This window comes from Natator depressus, chromosome 19 (genome assembly GCF_965152275.1).
Source record: "Natator depressus isolate rNatDep1 chromosome 19, rNatDep2.hap1, whole genome shotgun sequence".
Classification (NCBI taxonomy): Eukaryota; Metazoa; Chordata; order Testudines; family Cheloniidae; genus Natator; species Natator depressus.
The window spans coordinates 11,015,714-11,027,799 of NC_134252.1; the positions used below are offsets into that span (position 1 = coordinate 11,015,714).

General features: G+C 50.4%; 1 pseudogene; it reads right to left on the reverse strand.

Moving 5' to 3' along the window:
• The window catches only part of LOC141974506 (uncharacterized), a 32,768-nt pseudogene extending 22,310 nt beyond the window's left edge, over nt 1-10,458 (reverse strand).
• Nucleotides 10,459-12,086: the final 1,628 nt, after the last annotated feature.

Genomic DNA, 12,086 nt, shown 5'->3' on the forward strand with positions numbered 1-12,086 from the left:
GCCTGGTGGTGGCAGCGTAGGATTCAAGGACAAGGCAAAGTTTGTACCTTGGGGAAGTTTTTAACCTAAGCTGGTAAGAATAAGCCAAGGGGGTCTTTCATGCAGGTCCCCACATCTGTACCCTAGAGTTCAGCGTTGGGGAGGGACCTTGACAGCTCCTATTACCCCCCCCCCCACCCTCTGTCCTGATTTTTCACACTCGGTATCTGGTCACCCTAGGGGGGAAGGGAGATTGCTGGAGGACACTAGCTCTTTTTATAAGGGGTGTTTTTAATCTCTCTGGTTAACATTAAGGCCTGTTGAGCCCCAAGGAGGCTCCAAGCTGTGGGGCCTGCACGTGCTCAATTTCCCCATCTGCTTAGTGGGGACAAGCCTAGCTCCCCACTAACCAGAGCAGCTGAGCAGTTTAATTCAGCAAGTACAACACCTTACGATCCACAGATCAGAGGTGCCAGGACAGGGCTCAGGATTATCCCGAGTGTTTCCTAACACAGGGCAGGGCAGCACTCTTTCCGTGGTCGAGGTGTCACCAGGAGGTGCACGCACCACAGCCATCTGCCAGAGGGAGAGCATGCTGCGATACAGAGCCCGACCACAGAGTACCGGGCCCACTCACCTGAGACGTGGTAGACGTTGCCAAAATCAGGGACCACCCATCCAGATGTCCACCCGGCTCCTGTAAAACAATGGTCAGCTGATTTCTCGGCATCGGACATTTCCCTCCCCAAACCCAGCCGAAGGGGCTAGGAGACAGGGAACCCTTCCAGACTAGAGTGCATTGCAATCAGCTACCTACCTACCTAGAGTTCAGCAGGGCACTTAAGGAAGAGCCGGTCTTTAATCACATGATCCCACGGAAATCCCATTGGGGGTACTCGGGTGCTTAATGTCAGGCATGTGCTTAAACGCCTTGCTGACTCGGGGCCCTACCGGGAATGGGGAAGATCAGTTGTGCCAACCCAAGATGGGTTTGGTTATGCTCAAAGCCCTTTGTTATCAGCATTTGCTGATTTTCCCCCTAAAACTCCCATAGTTTTGAAAAAGCCACAATTTGGGTTCTACCGATTTTCACCCAAATTTTGGCTTTTTGGGAACCAGGGAATTTTTTGCTCGGGAAGTGGCTGGAGTCAGGAGAAGATGCACGCAGTCTTCTGCTGGTACCTTCAGCGCAGCCCCATGGCTCAGAGCCCTGTCTGCTTCCCCAGCCAGCCAAAACCCTGTCAGGACCAAGCATCCCCACCTCCTGCCCTTCCTTTTTAATTTTTCACCAAGTCTCACCCGTTATTTACATTTAGAAATAAACACTGAAAAACTCCCAGGCTATTTCAAACCAAATAAACCGCGAAAATGAGGGGCTTAGGGATACCCCCCGTAAACCCATCCCAGCTCCTGGGCTAGCATCACACTGTTGTGGGTACAGCAACACAGATCTGGCATGGGTAGCGCTTTGCAGCGCGGATGCTCCGCGTGGGCCAGGCTCGTCCAGGATAACTCTGCAATAACAAGAGCTGCGATCTTAACGGGGGCTAAAAGAGCAGTGCGGACACTGCCGCTCGGGTTTGACCTCGAGTTCAAGTCCGGGTTGACCCGTCGGTTTAACTCGAGCTGCTAACCCGGGCCGCTGTGACTTTGCTGTTGTTTTAACCCGAATTAGCGCACCCCCGTTAAGTACGCACCTGGAGCTAGACTGTTCTCAGTGGTAGCTGATGACAGAACAAGGAGTAATGGTCTCAAGTTGCAGTGGGGGAGGTTTAGATTGGATATTAGGAAAACTTTTTCACTAGGAGGGTGGTGAAACACTGGAAACACCTAGGGAGGTGGTGGAATCTCCTTCCTTAGAAGTTTTTAAGGTCAGGCTTGACAAAGCCCTGGCTGGGATGATTTAGTTGGGGATTGGTCCTGCTTTGAGCAGGGGGTTGGACTAGATGACCTCCTGAGGTCCCTTCCAACCTTGATATTTTATGATTCTATGATTTTGTTTTGCAGCAAAGACCAGCTCTAAGGTGCTCTGGACAAAACCTCCTGGGGACCACAGGTGTGTGCGGTGGCTGTGTGCACACGTGTGTGCGCGCACATTATACTCACCGCTCAAAAGGCAAAATGCAGGCAACAGAAGAGAGGCCATTTTCTTCCAGAAGAGAGTTTCCATCAGGTCTGGGAGTAGGGAAAAGGGCCAGAAATTAATCACATGAATCATCTCTCTGGGGAAGCTCATCTGGTCCCTGCATTTCCATCAGCATCTGGCCACAGGGTTTGCTGCATCTTCTCTAGCCCGCATCATGACCAGGTATTCTACACCTATGGGCCTTGTAAAGCATTTTCTAAGCCAGGAAGGGAACATAGCTCAGCGGACTTGCCTGACAGAGCAAGGAGTGGTTGCATTTCCATCCCAGCATGCTTTGCAGGCCAGTTTTGCAGGGTTATGCCCTCACAGGTGAAATGCAGCCACCCCTGGGGCGGGGCAGGGCATGCCAGCTGCTTGACAGCTTGTAGCAACATGGATGGCAGTTTCTGGGCAGAACCAGAGGAAGGATCCTGTGTGGAGCTGACATTGCCAGGGGATTTAGGAAGGCGGAAGGGAATTAACCACATTGGGATGTGACTGGGGCTCTGGGGACATCCTGACCGCTTGGGAAAGAGCCACCAGGGTATGACATCCACAAGGGGGCAGTGTCCTCATTCAGTGTCTCAGCAAGAAACAGCAAAGCACCACACATAAGGGGAGAACACCCCCTACTGAGCGCCCTGCCCTTTCAGCACAGCGCCCCCTAGAGCCATGCTGGGGCATTGGGGCCACTCTGCCTGCAAGGGGAGGACCCCATACCGAGCCCCCGTCCCCACTCCCTGCAGCACTGCACATTGTACTGGTATACCTTATTCCAGCCCCCCTAAGCGAAACAAGTGTGTGCATTAAAACTGTGCAAACACAACAAGCTATCACTTTAACAGTAAGAGGTTTCCAGGGCCTGCTTGCAAGCTATGGGTCTCTGTAGGGAAGTGTGCGATCTGGGGCTTGAGCAGTCAGTCTGCAAAGGGTCAGCCTAGAGCAAAGTGGGGTGAGTTGTGCCTCTCTGCTTTAGGACTGATATCAGGCTAACTGGTCTAGAGTCACTCAGGTCATACAGCTTGTCTTTTCTGATATTGGCACAACATTAGTACTCTTCCAGTCTTCTGGAATTTCCCAGGAACAAAGATCTCCTTAGCCAACTCTTTTAGGATTCCTGGGTGCAAGTTATTAGGGCCTGCTGATGAGCTGGAACAAGGTAGTTCGTCAATCCTCATGATATGAATACATCATCCTGCTTCTTTCCAAATACAAAACAGAAATATTTACTGAACCCTTCCTGCATTATTATTAACAATTGTACTATCTCCATCTAGTAATATGCCTATACTCTATACCATTGTTGGGATTTTTTAGTTCAGAATATTCTTTTAAAACTCCTTATTTTCCTTATCCCTGCCAGACATGGATTTTCTGTGAGGTCTTTAGCTTCCCTTATCAATTTTCTACACATCATAACTTCTAATTTACATTGATTGCTATGTACCCTTTCTTCCGTTTTTTTTTAATTTCTAAATGCTGCCTCCACCTCAGCACAGAACCAGAATGGACTTTTGACCAAAGTTGTCCTCTTTCTTGATTTGGTAGCATGGCTTTTTTGTCCATCTAATAAAATCTTCATAAAGAAGTCCCAATTTTCATTCACATTTTTCTTTCTAATTTTTTCTCCCAATCAATTTCACTCAAAATGTTCCTCATCTTTGAGAGATCAGCCCTCTTGAAGCACCAAGTGCATATATTACGGGTTGGGCCTGCCCTCTGTGTGTCCATAGTGAAATAATCAGGTCACGATCACTGGTCCCTAGGCAACCACCATCACTCAGTTCCATGACTGATTAATCTTGATCTGTCATAATGAGGACCAACATAGTTACCTCATGTTGGGTGCAATACGTCCTGCAATCAATATAAATCTACCATTTTTAATACCTGGAATGCGGTTTTATCACCAGCTGCATGAGAGCTCCAGCATATGTCTCCCAAATAGAACTGCCCCATTATAACAACACTTCAGCCAACATATTAAACACCCATCTGTAAGGAGTAACTCATCCTGCTCTCTGGTTTGATTCGGTAACCTGTAACAGACCCCATCCCTGGTTTTGTTTGTTAGCATGTGGATCCACATGCATGCAAGATCCTGTGCTTCTGAGTTAGCAATAAAACTAACACAGGTTATGGTGGCTTTAATGGAGAGTGCCAGCTGCACCAACCCACCTATTTTACCCACTCTCTTCTTCCTGAACAGGTTATAACCAATCAGGTGGGTTCTCCCACCAGGTTTCAGTAATGCCAAGTATATAAATTTTTTCCTCATCAATGAGAATGTCTAATTCCTCCTACTTGTTACACAGACTCCTAGCATTGGTATAGAAGCAATTGAAAAATCTCTTTTCACGTTTTTGCCACATCAGTTCAAGTTGGTCAGGACATCTTGAGTTTGAGTTTTGTACAGCATTAGCCTTATGAGTACCCTCCCCTTTGCACTAGTGGTTTAATGCCCTCAGAGCAGCTCCAGCTAGTCTCCAACAGAGAAGATTAGTCCCCCTAGTTGTGAGATGCAGACCATCCTGTTTGTACAGCCCTCTTTCCCACTGGAATGTAGCCCAGTGTTCCACAAAACCAAAACCTTCAGCCTCACACTGGTCATGCAGCCAACAGCTCACCTCCAGCATTTTCTGCCTTCTCTCGCTCATTGGACCAGCAGGATCTCAGAGAAGATCATCTGGCCTTTCCTTTCCTTCTGCTCCCTTCCAAGTGCCTGAGGTCTTCTATAATATGTGTAGTTCTGTGTGATGCCATATCATCATCAGTGGAGACAACTTCATAATCCCACCCAATGTTATGGTTACATCTCGTATCTTCACTGCGGGGAGATAGCACACTGCCCTATTGTCCTTGTCTCCATGGCTGAATTCACCATCCGCTCTTCTTAATACAGTCACCAATTGTTTACATTCTTAGGATGGTAGAAGAACCTGGCTTGGTTGCTGTTTATTTCAAACTGCAGTGACACCCTTCAGGTATGTCCCCTGTAGCTTTCTATTCCATTCCTCCAGAGACACCTTCTTCCGCAGTTGACTTGTTGAATATCTGAAGATGTTTTGATACTTCTAGTCGGGTTGAATGCCTCCTGGCTCTTTCCCCTCTTGGTCACAAACAGCCTGTCTACCTCTTTGGTTCCTACTATATCCAATTCCTTTATCACTGATCCTTCCCCTTGTGGCATCTGTGAAAATAATTTCCAACTCTGGTTGTCTAAGAAGTCTTCGTTGTTTTGCAACTTATGCTTCCAGACCATGTGTCTTCTCCTCCAGTATGGCCACCAGCTTGCACTTCATATACCTGGTATCTATTCTGTCTTCTGGCAGAAAGGAAAACATAGCACGTCCAAGGTAGGTCCCAGCACTTGTTCTCTCCTCATCCATATCTGCTGCCTGGTGGAGAGCTATACTTAAAACAGGAATCACACTCCCTTCGAAACTCAGACTGTTTGCCACTCCCGTTCACGTCAACTGACTTATATACTAAACCTCAAGGCTCAGCTCCCTCCCTCACCAACAGGAGCGAATAACTCCTCAGACTCCCAACATGGCTCCAAGCCAGAGGTCCCAGGGACAAGGGCCTCATTGAAACACAAACAGACCTTTGCATCAGGCTAGTTCAGGGGGCCTGCAGCCCATTCCCAGAACCCCCCACGGAGAACAACCAGCCAACACATGGGACAAACACAACACTCGCCAAGTCCCCACCCTCTGCAGACATGGGCTCCCCAGCTTAACCCCCTGAAACGTCCAGATTTGCTGCTCCTGGGACCCTGCTGAAGGGAAGGGCTGGTGACATGGGCCACAGGTTTTCCACAAAGAAGATGTTGCAAGCCAGGGAGGTCCATGTCTCAGAGACATCAGAACAGCTTCACAGCTGCGGGGACATATCACCGAGACTTGTTTCGTCACATACCAGCCAGTCAAAACCCAGTTCCTCATTCAAACTCTCAACACAAAATGGAATTGAGGGGTGTGTGCGTGTGTGACATTTTGCAGCATGTTACTCAAGAACGAAGCTTCAGCGCAGCGAGTGGCAATTCCCAGCTCCTTCGGAAGAGCCTGATGGCTGCGGGGAGGTGTCAATTAGGGTGACTCCTGCTTTATTTTGTCACCTACAAGCAGGGCACCCAGAGGATTCAGGGGGCCCGGGGCAAAGCAATTTCGGAGGCCCTTTAATTAATTAAGCACCTTTTTAATTTTTACTCACCCAGCAGCGCTCCGGGTCTTCGGTGGCGGGTCCTTCACTCGCTCCAGGTGCATTCGGCGGCACTGAAAGACCTGCTGCCGAGATGCCACCGAAGACCCGGAGCGCTGCCCCGTCAGGAGAAGTGAGTAGAAGGGCCGCAGTGGGTGGTGCCTTTTCTGTGATCGCTCCCCCTGTTCACTCCACCTAGCTACGCCACTGGCCCTTCCATAAAACAAAAGTTGCAACACTATCCAATACTATATTCTCATGGGGGCAAATAACCCCACTTGCCCCCCCTCCCCCGCGGGTGGCCCTGCGTACAAGCCATAAAAGCCCAGCGCTTTACTTGAGTATGTAATTCGTAAATAAATAAGTAATTCGTCATTTAAATGTTTCTCTCATTCAATCACATGGCTTGATGAAATGTTATCTTATGCGGCTGTATCTGTAAATCATTTGGGCCTTTGACTAAGGAACTGGGAACCAGGAATAAGGAGCTGGTACCATGAAAAAAGAGCTGGTACCACGAATAAGGAACTGGGAATAAGGAACCATCTTCAGCCTTCTTGCGGATGTCTGTAATGTAGACCAGGCCTAAGACCCTTTATCTGGGTCTCTTCTCTGCCTCTATTTCTGTCCACACCCTGGTTACAGCCAGTGAGCCAGTACCTGATGTAATCATACCATTCTGAGCACACAATTTCAGGGCAATGGGGAACTAGCCAGCAAGGCTCTGATGATCAGGGTATGTCTGAAAATAAATTTCCCCTCGCAAAGCCATGAATAGAACCCAGGAGTCCTGATTCCCTGCTCCAACAGACAAGGCTAGACCCCAAGAGTCCTGACTCCTAGCCCCCTGCCACTGTAACCAACTAGACCCGCACCTCTCTCCTAGAACTAGGAATAGAGCCCAGAGTCCTGACTCCCAGATCCCTCTGCTCTAAGCAAAACACCATGCTCCCTCTATGAACAGTCATTTAATCAGACATGTTCTGAATCTACCCTTTAGGACCTCATATCACTTGACAACCTCCTATTGGTTGATCGTTTCAATCAGTAGAGAACTGCAGCCATCTCAGGGGTGGGGCACGCCCGCCGTTTAACTGCTCAGAGCGATGTTACCCTGCAGTTTTCAGTCCCCATACCCATCGTTTACACTCGGACTCTTCTGGACAGAGGCTGTCTCTCACGCTGTGTTTGGGAAGCCCCCAGTGTATTATCGACTGCTAGCACAAGTTACTATGAGACAGCGTGGTCCAGTGGCTAAAACACTGCACTGGGACTCATGGCTCCTGCAGCTACCCTAGGCCGGCTATAAGAGAGTGGGCACGTTGTGTCCCCTCTCTGTGCCTCAGTTTCCCCTTCTGCCTTATGTCTACTTCGATTTTAACTCTTTAGGGTAGGGACCGTCTCTCACTGTGTCTGTGCAGAGCCTGGCAAAACAGGGCCCTGGTCTCAGGTGGGGCAGGGACTGGCCCAATGGGGCCCTGATCTCAGTCGGAGCTACACGCACAATAACTTATCACCATTTCGCCTACTTTTGGTGATTTAGGGAATCGAAGAATCATAGTCCCCAGACATGGTTTTTGCCCCCAAATAAAGATGAGTGGCTCTTACCTGGGTCCTGGGTCTGGGTTAGCAGCTGGGAATGTGGTCTGATCCCACCGCTGACACTAACCAGCGGGGCAGAGTGGTTAAGGTGGATAACAGGTAATCATATTCATCTATATCTGTGGCAATAGCCTCTGCACTGTGAGTGGCTGGTGGCTCAGGAGAGGAAAGGGAACCAGAATAGAGACTTCCGGGCTCTTAACGGCAACTTACTTGCTGTTTAGATGGCAATAAGGTTCAATGGTTAGAATGACTGGGAGTCAGGATTCCTGGGTTTCATGCCCACTGCCGGGAGGTGGGGTCTAGTGGGTTAGAGACGGGGGTGCTGGGACTCCTGGGTTCTATCCGCAGCTCAGAGAAGGGAGTGGGGTGGAGTGCGTGTGTTTGCGGGGGAGGGGGAAGCTGGGAGTTACGACTCCCCCATTCTCTTTTGTTCTGCCACTTTTCTCCATCCGTGCTGGGGGACAGGAACCCTCCTCCCCCCTGGGGAGGTTGAGAAGCTCAGATGCTTTGAGATCCCAGCTGGATGGTGCTAAAACAGGAAAAAGCCTCATCCCTTCCCCAGGGTCTCTCAGAGCCACTAGCTGTGAGAGTCCTCTTAACTCCCCTCCAGGAGGCCCATTTGGCCTGTGGCAAGGCGGTTCCTGGGAATGAAAGGGTTAATGGGAACAGCCCCCCACCGCCACCCCCTACACATATAATAATCACCCTGAGGGCCCGGCATTCTCAGCTTCCAGGGGAAGTGGAAGGCTTTTGGCTGAGGCCAGAGAGCAAAGCAAAACACCCCCCAGGGAGAACTGTGGGCAAAGCCAGGAAGAGAACATGGCAGCCCTGCATCTCACTGCTTGAACCCATTTGCACCCCAGAGCCACGGAGAGAACCCAGGCGTCCTGACTCTCAGCGTGGGGAGCAATTCACCAGCCAGTGGCTGAGGTGTGGGGGCTCTCTGCTCAGCTCCCACAGGCCAGGCTGTAATGTAATGGCGAGAGACTGATTGATGGTGCCACCCTTCGGGGAATTTGGGACCTGTTCATAGCAGCCCCCCACATCTCCTGTAGCTTAGAGGGCTGGAGAATTCGTGCTGTAGAACCACTGCTCTTACTCCAGCTCTGCCTGCATGTGGGGTTCTGCACTGACGGTGCCGGTTCTTTACAGCACCTGAATTTCATTGCAACCGTTCCCGGGCAACGTGGGTCCCTCGTCTCCCTCCTGTGGGGTTGAGGAATCCTGCAAGGGCCAGGACTGAACTGGGTGGGGCCCTCTAGGCTGGCTAAGGCCTGCATGAGCCCCAGAGGGCCTGGGAGACCCTGGATTCCTGGTGCTCTATACACACAACCCCCTGCCTGCAGCCCCTGCTTTGCTACAAACACTCCTGGTATTTTTAACAGAACTTGGTTACTGAGTAAACGATGAGGAAATTCTCAGACAAAAAACTTTGCTCAGCAGGAGTTTGGGATGAGAAATGATCAGTCTCTTCAAGACAAAGAGAAACAGAGCTTTAAAAACCCAAACATCAAATAGGCTAGAAAATCACAGCTAAGGTGAAATGCAATCAAGCCCAAGCATCTGAAAGTCTAACACTTGACAATATAAGTCACGCAGCCAGAATCTCCCATATTCTGGGCAAAATCCTCAGCTGGTGTAAATTGATGCAGCCTCATTTATTTAATCCACCGAATCTAATTTATACCAGATCCAATTGGGGATCGGGTTCCATTGATTCCGCTAGAGCTATGGCCGATTCACATCAGCTGGGGATCTGGCCCCATTCACTCCCCTGGAGCTATGGCCGATTCACAGCAGCTGGGGATCTGGCCCCATTCACTCCAATGGAGCTATGGCCGATTCACCCAGCAGGGGATCTGGCCCCATTCACTCCAATGGAGCTATGGCCGATTCACACCAGGTGGGCATCTGGCAGTCTGAGCGATGGGTCCTCTTTGTGTTTAGGGTACCGGCAGCGCAGTAGGGACCCCAGATGGCTGGGATCTCAGGAGATCTCAGTGGGAACTGGCTCAGTGATTCTCCAAGTGGCTGTAGAGTTCCTGTAGGCCCAAACAGAGGCTCTGTATGAAATCTGCCCAAATGGGAAGGGACATGGGGGGCATCATGAGGAGCAGATGGGGGCTGGCATCACCAGTGTCATGCCAGTGGCCTCCAGCACAGTGTGTGGGACTCAGCCTGCCTCCAGACAACGATGGCATGGGGCCTGACGGGATCAGCACCTGTGGCCTGAGAGGTTGCCATCCTGATGTCTGGGGGTGCCCAGCCATCCTCTCAGGGATGCCAAGGCCCCTCAGCCCTGAGCACTTACCCAGGACAGAGATGGTGACAGAGGAGGGGCAGGATGTCCCAGCTGTGCCCTGAACCTCACAGTGATATTCCCCAGCATGCTTTGCTGTGATGCTCTGAAACACCTGCTCCCACTGGAACAGCCCCAGACTAGCATCATCCTTGTACCAGACACAGGTGGCGTTAGGAAGGATGCTGTGGGTTGAATGGCACGTCAGATTCACAGATCTGCCTTTTCATGTGTTGGACCCTAGCATGGTCATGATGCTAACTCCTTTAGGGGCATCTGGAAACAGAGAAACAATCCATAAAAAGGAAGAGAAAAATTGGGTTCGTACCATATTCTATTCTGTGGCTGTGTATGGGAGTGGGGTAGTGTCACTTTAAATAGTCAGTGAGCCCTCTAGGGGCGCTCACCATGTTCTGTGGTTCAGAAAGCAACCAGAGCATCTGTGTGGGTGTCGGTCGGCCTGTCATGCGTAGTGCATAGTTAGTAAACATGGTTATTTGCACCCCACCAGCCTGTGTGGTCTCTTCATCGGATGAGTGTTATTTAAAAGGCAAAAGACACAGCATTAGAACCAGTCAGAAAATAGGCCAGGGTGTGTGTGTAAATTTGACTTTTTGGCAAAATATTGAAAACCAAAATATTTCAGTTCACCGCCTGTAGAGCCCATTATCAAATATTTGTTCCCCATTTGGGTCCTTCTAGACTAGGATCAAGTCCTTCCTTAACCTTCTCTTTGTTAAGATAAACAGATTGAGCCCCTTGAATCTAGCACTGTAAGGCAGGTTTTCCAATCCTTTAATCATTCTCATGGCTCTTCTATGACCCCCTCCAACTGATCGACATCCTCCTTGAATTGTGGGCACCAGAACCAGACATAGGATTACAGCAGCAGTCGCAGCAATGCCAAATACAGAGGTAAAATAACCTCTCGACTCCTCGGGCTTCCCCTATATATCCATCCCCTGACCCCAATAGCCCTTTTGGCCACAGCATCGCACTGGGAGCTCATGGTCAGCTGATTATCCAGCACGACCCACAAGACAACTCTTCCCAGGCTGTACCTATGGTACAAAGACACTGCCACAACCCGCTTCCCCTCCTCAGCAAGTCTCCCTGACCAGGTCCCCAGCCCTTACACCAGATGGAGATGTACCCCCTGGCCATAGGCCGCAGGGCGGCGGCCTCGCAGTGCAGAGTACTGGGATTGCCTTCACTTATTGGTCTCTTCCCAGCCTTGACACTTTGTACTTTCAGGGTAACAGATGGTGAGAGTTGGGTTAGCATTCACCAAGGGAACCCCACCCCAGGACAGAACAAAAGGGTAGATCCCTCTCTGCCCATCCTCTGGGATAATAATATTTCCTAGAGCCAGCTGACAATTTTTCAAGCAAAAAGAACCCAGGAGTCCTGACTCCCAGGCCCCCCTGTTCTAACCTCTACACCCTATGCCCATCCCAGAGCCATAAAGAAAACCCACAAATGCTAGCTGCCATCCCCCCTCTTCCAACCACCAGACGAGCTATGTCTAGACGCAGAGCTCACCAAGCTCACCTCACCGAAGGCTGGGATTGGTCAGAGCCGCACCCATCCCTGTATCTATCCAGCCAGCATCTCAGCGCCGCGCCATGGTCCTGCCAGGACAGGGATATTCGCAGTTCGGTGTCCCCAGCCTGGTCCGAGGTTTGCTCTGGGTTCCATGTGCCATTTCAGTCATACTAGGAGGTGGGATGTGGGCACCTGGGCCCTACAGAGCTGGTGAAGAGAGGTCCTGGTTCCTGTCCAATGAGGGGATTCCCACGTGGATGGGCTGTGAAGTTAGGAGGAATCAGGAGTCATTTAACTCTGCCGGGGCCCCAGAGGAGCAGCAATCTCAGG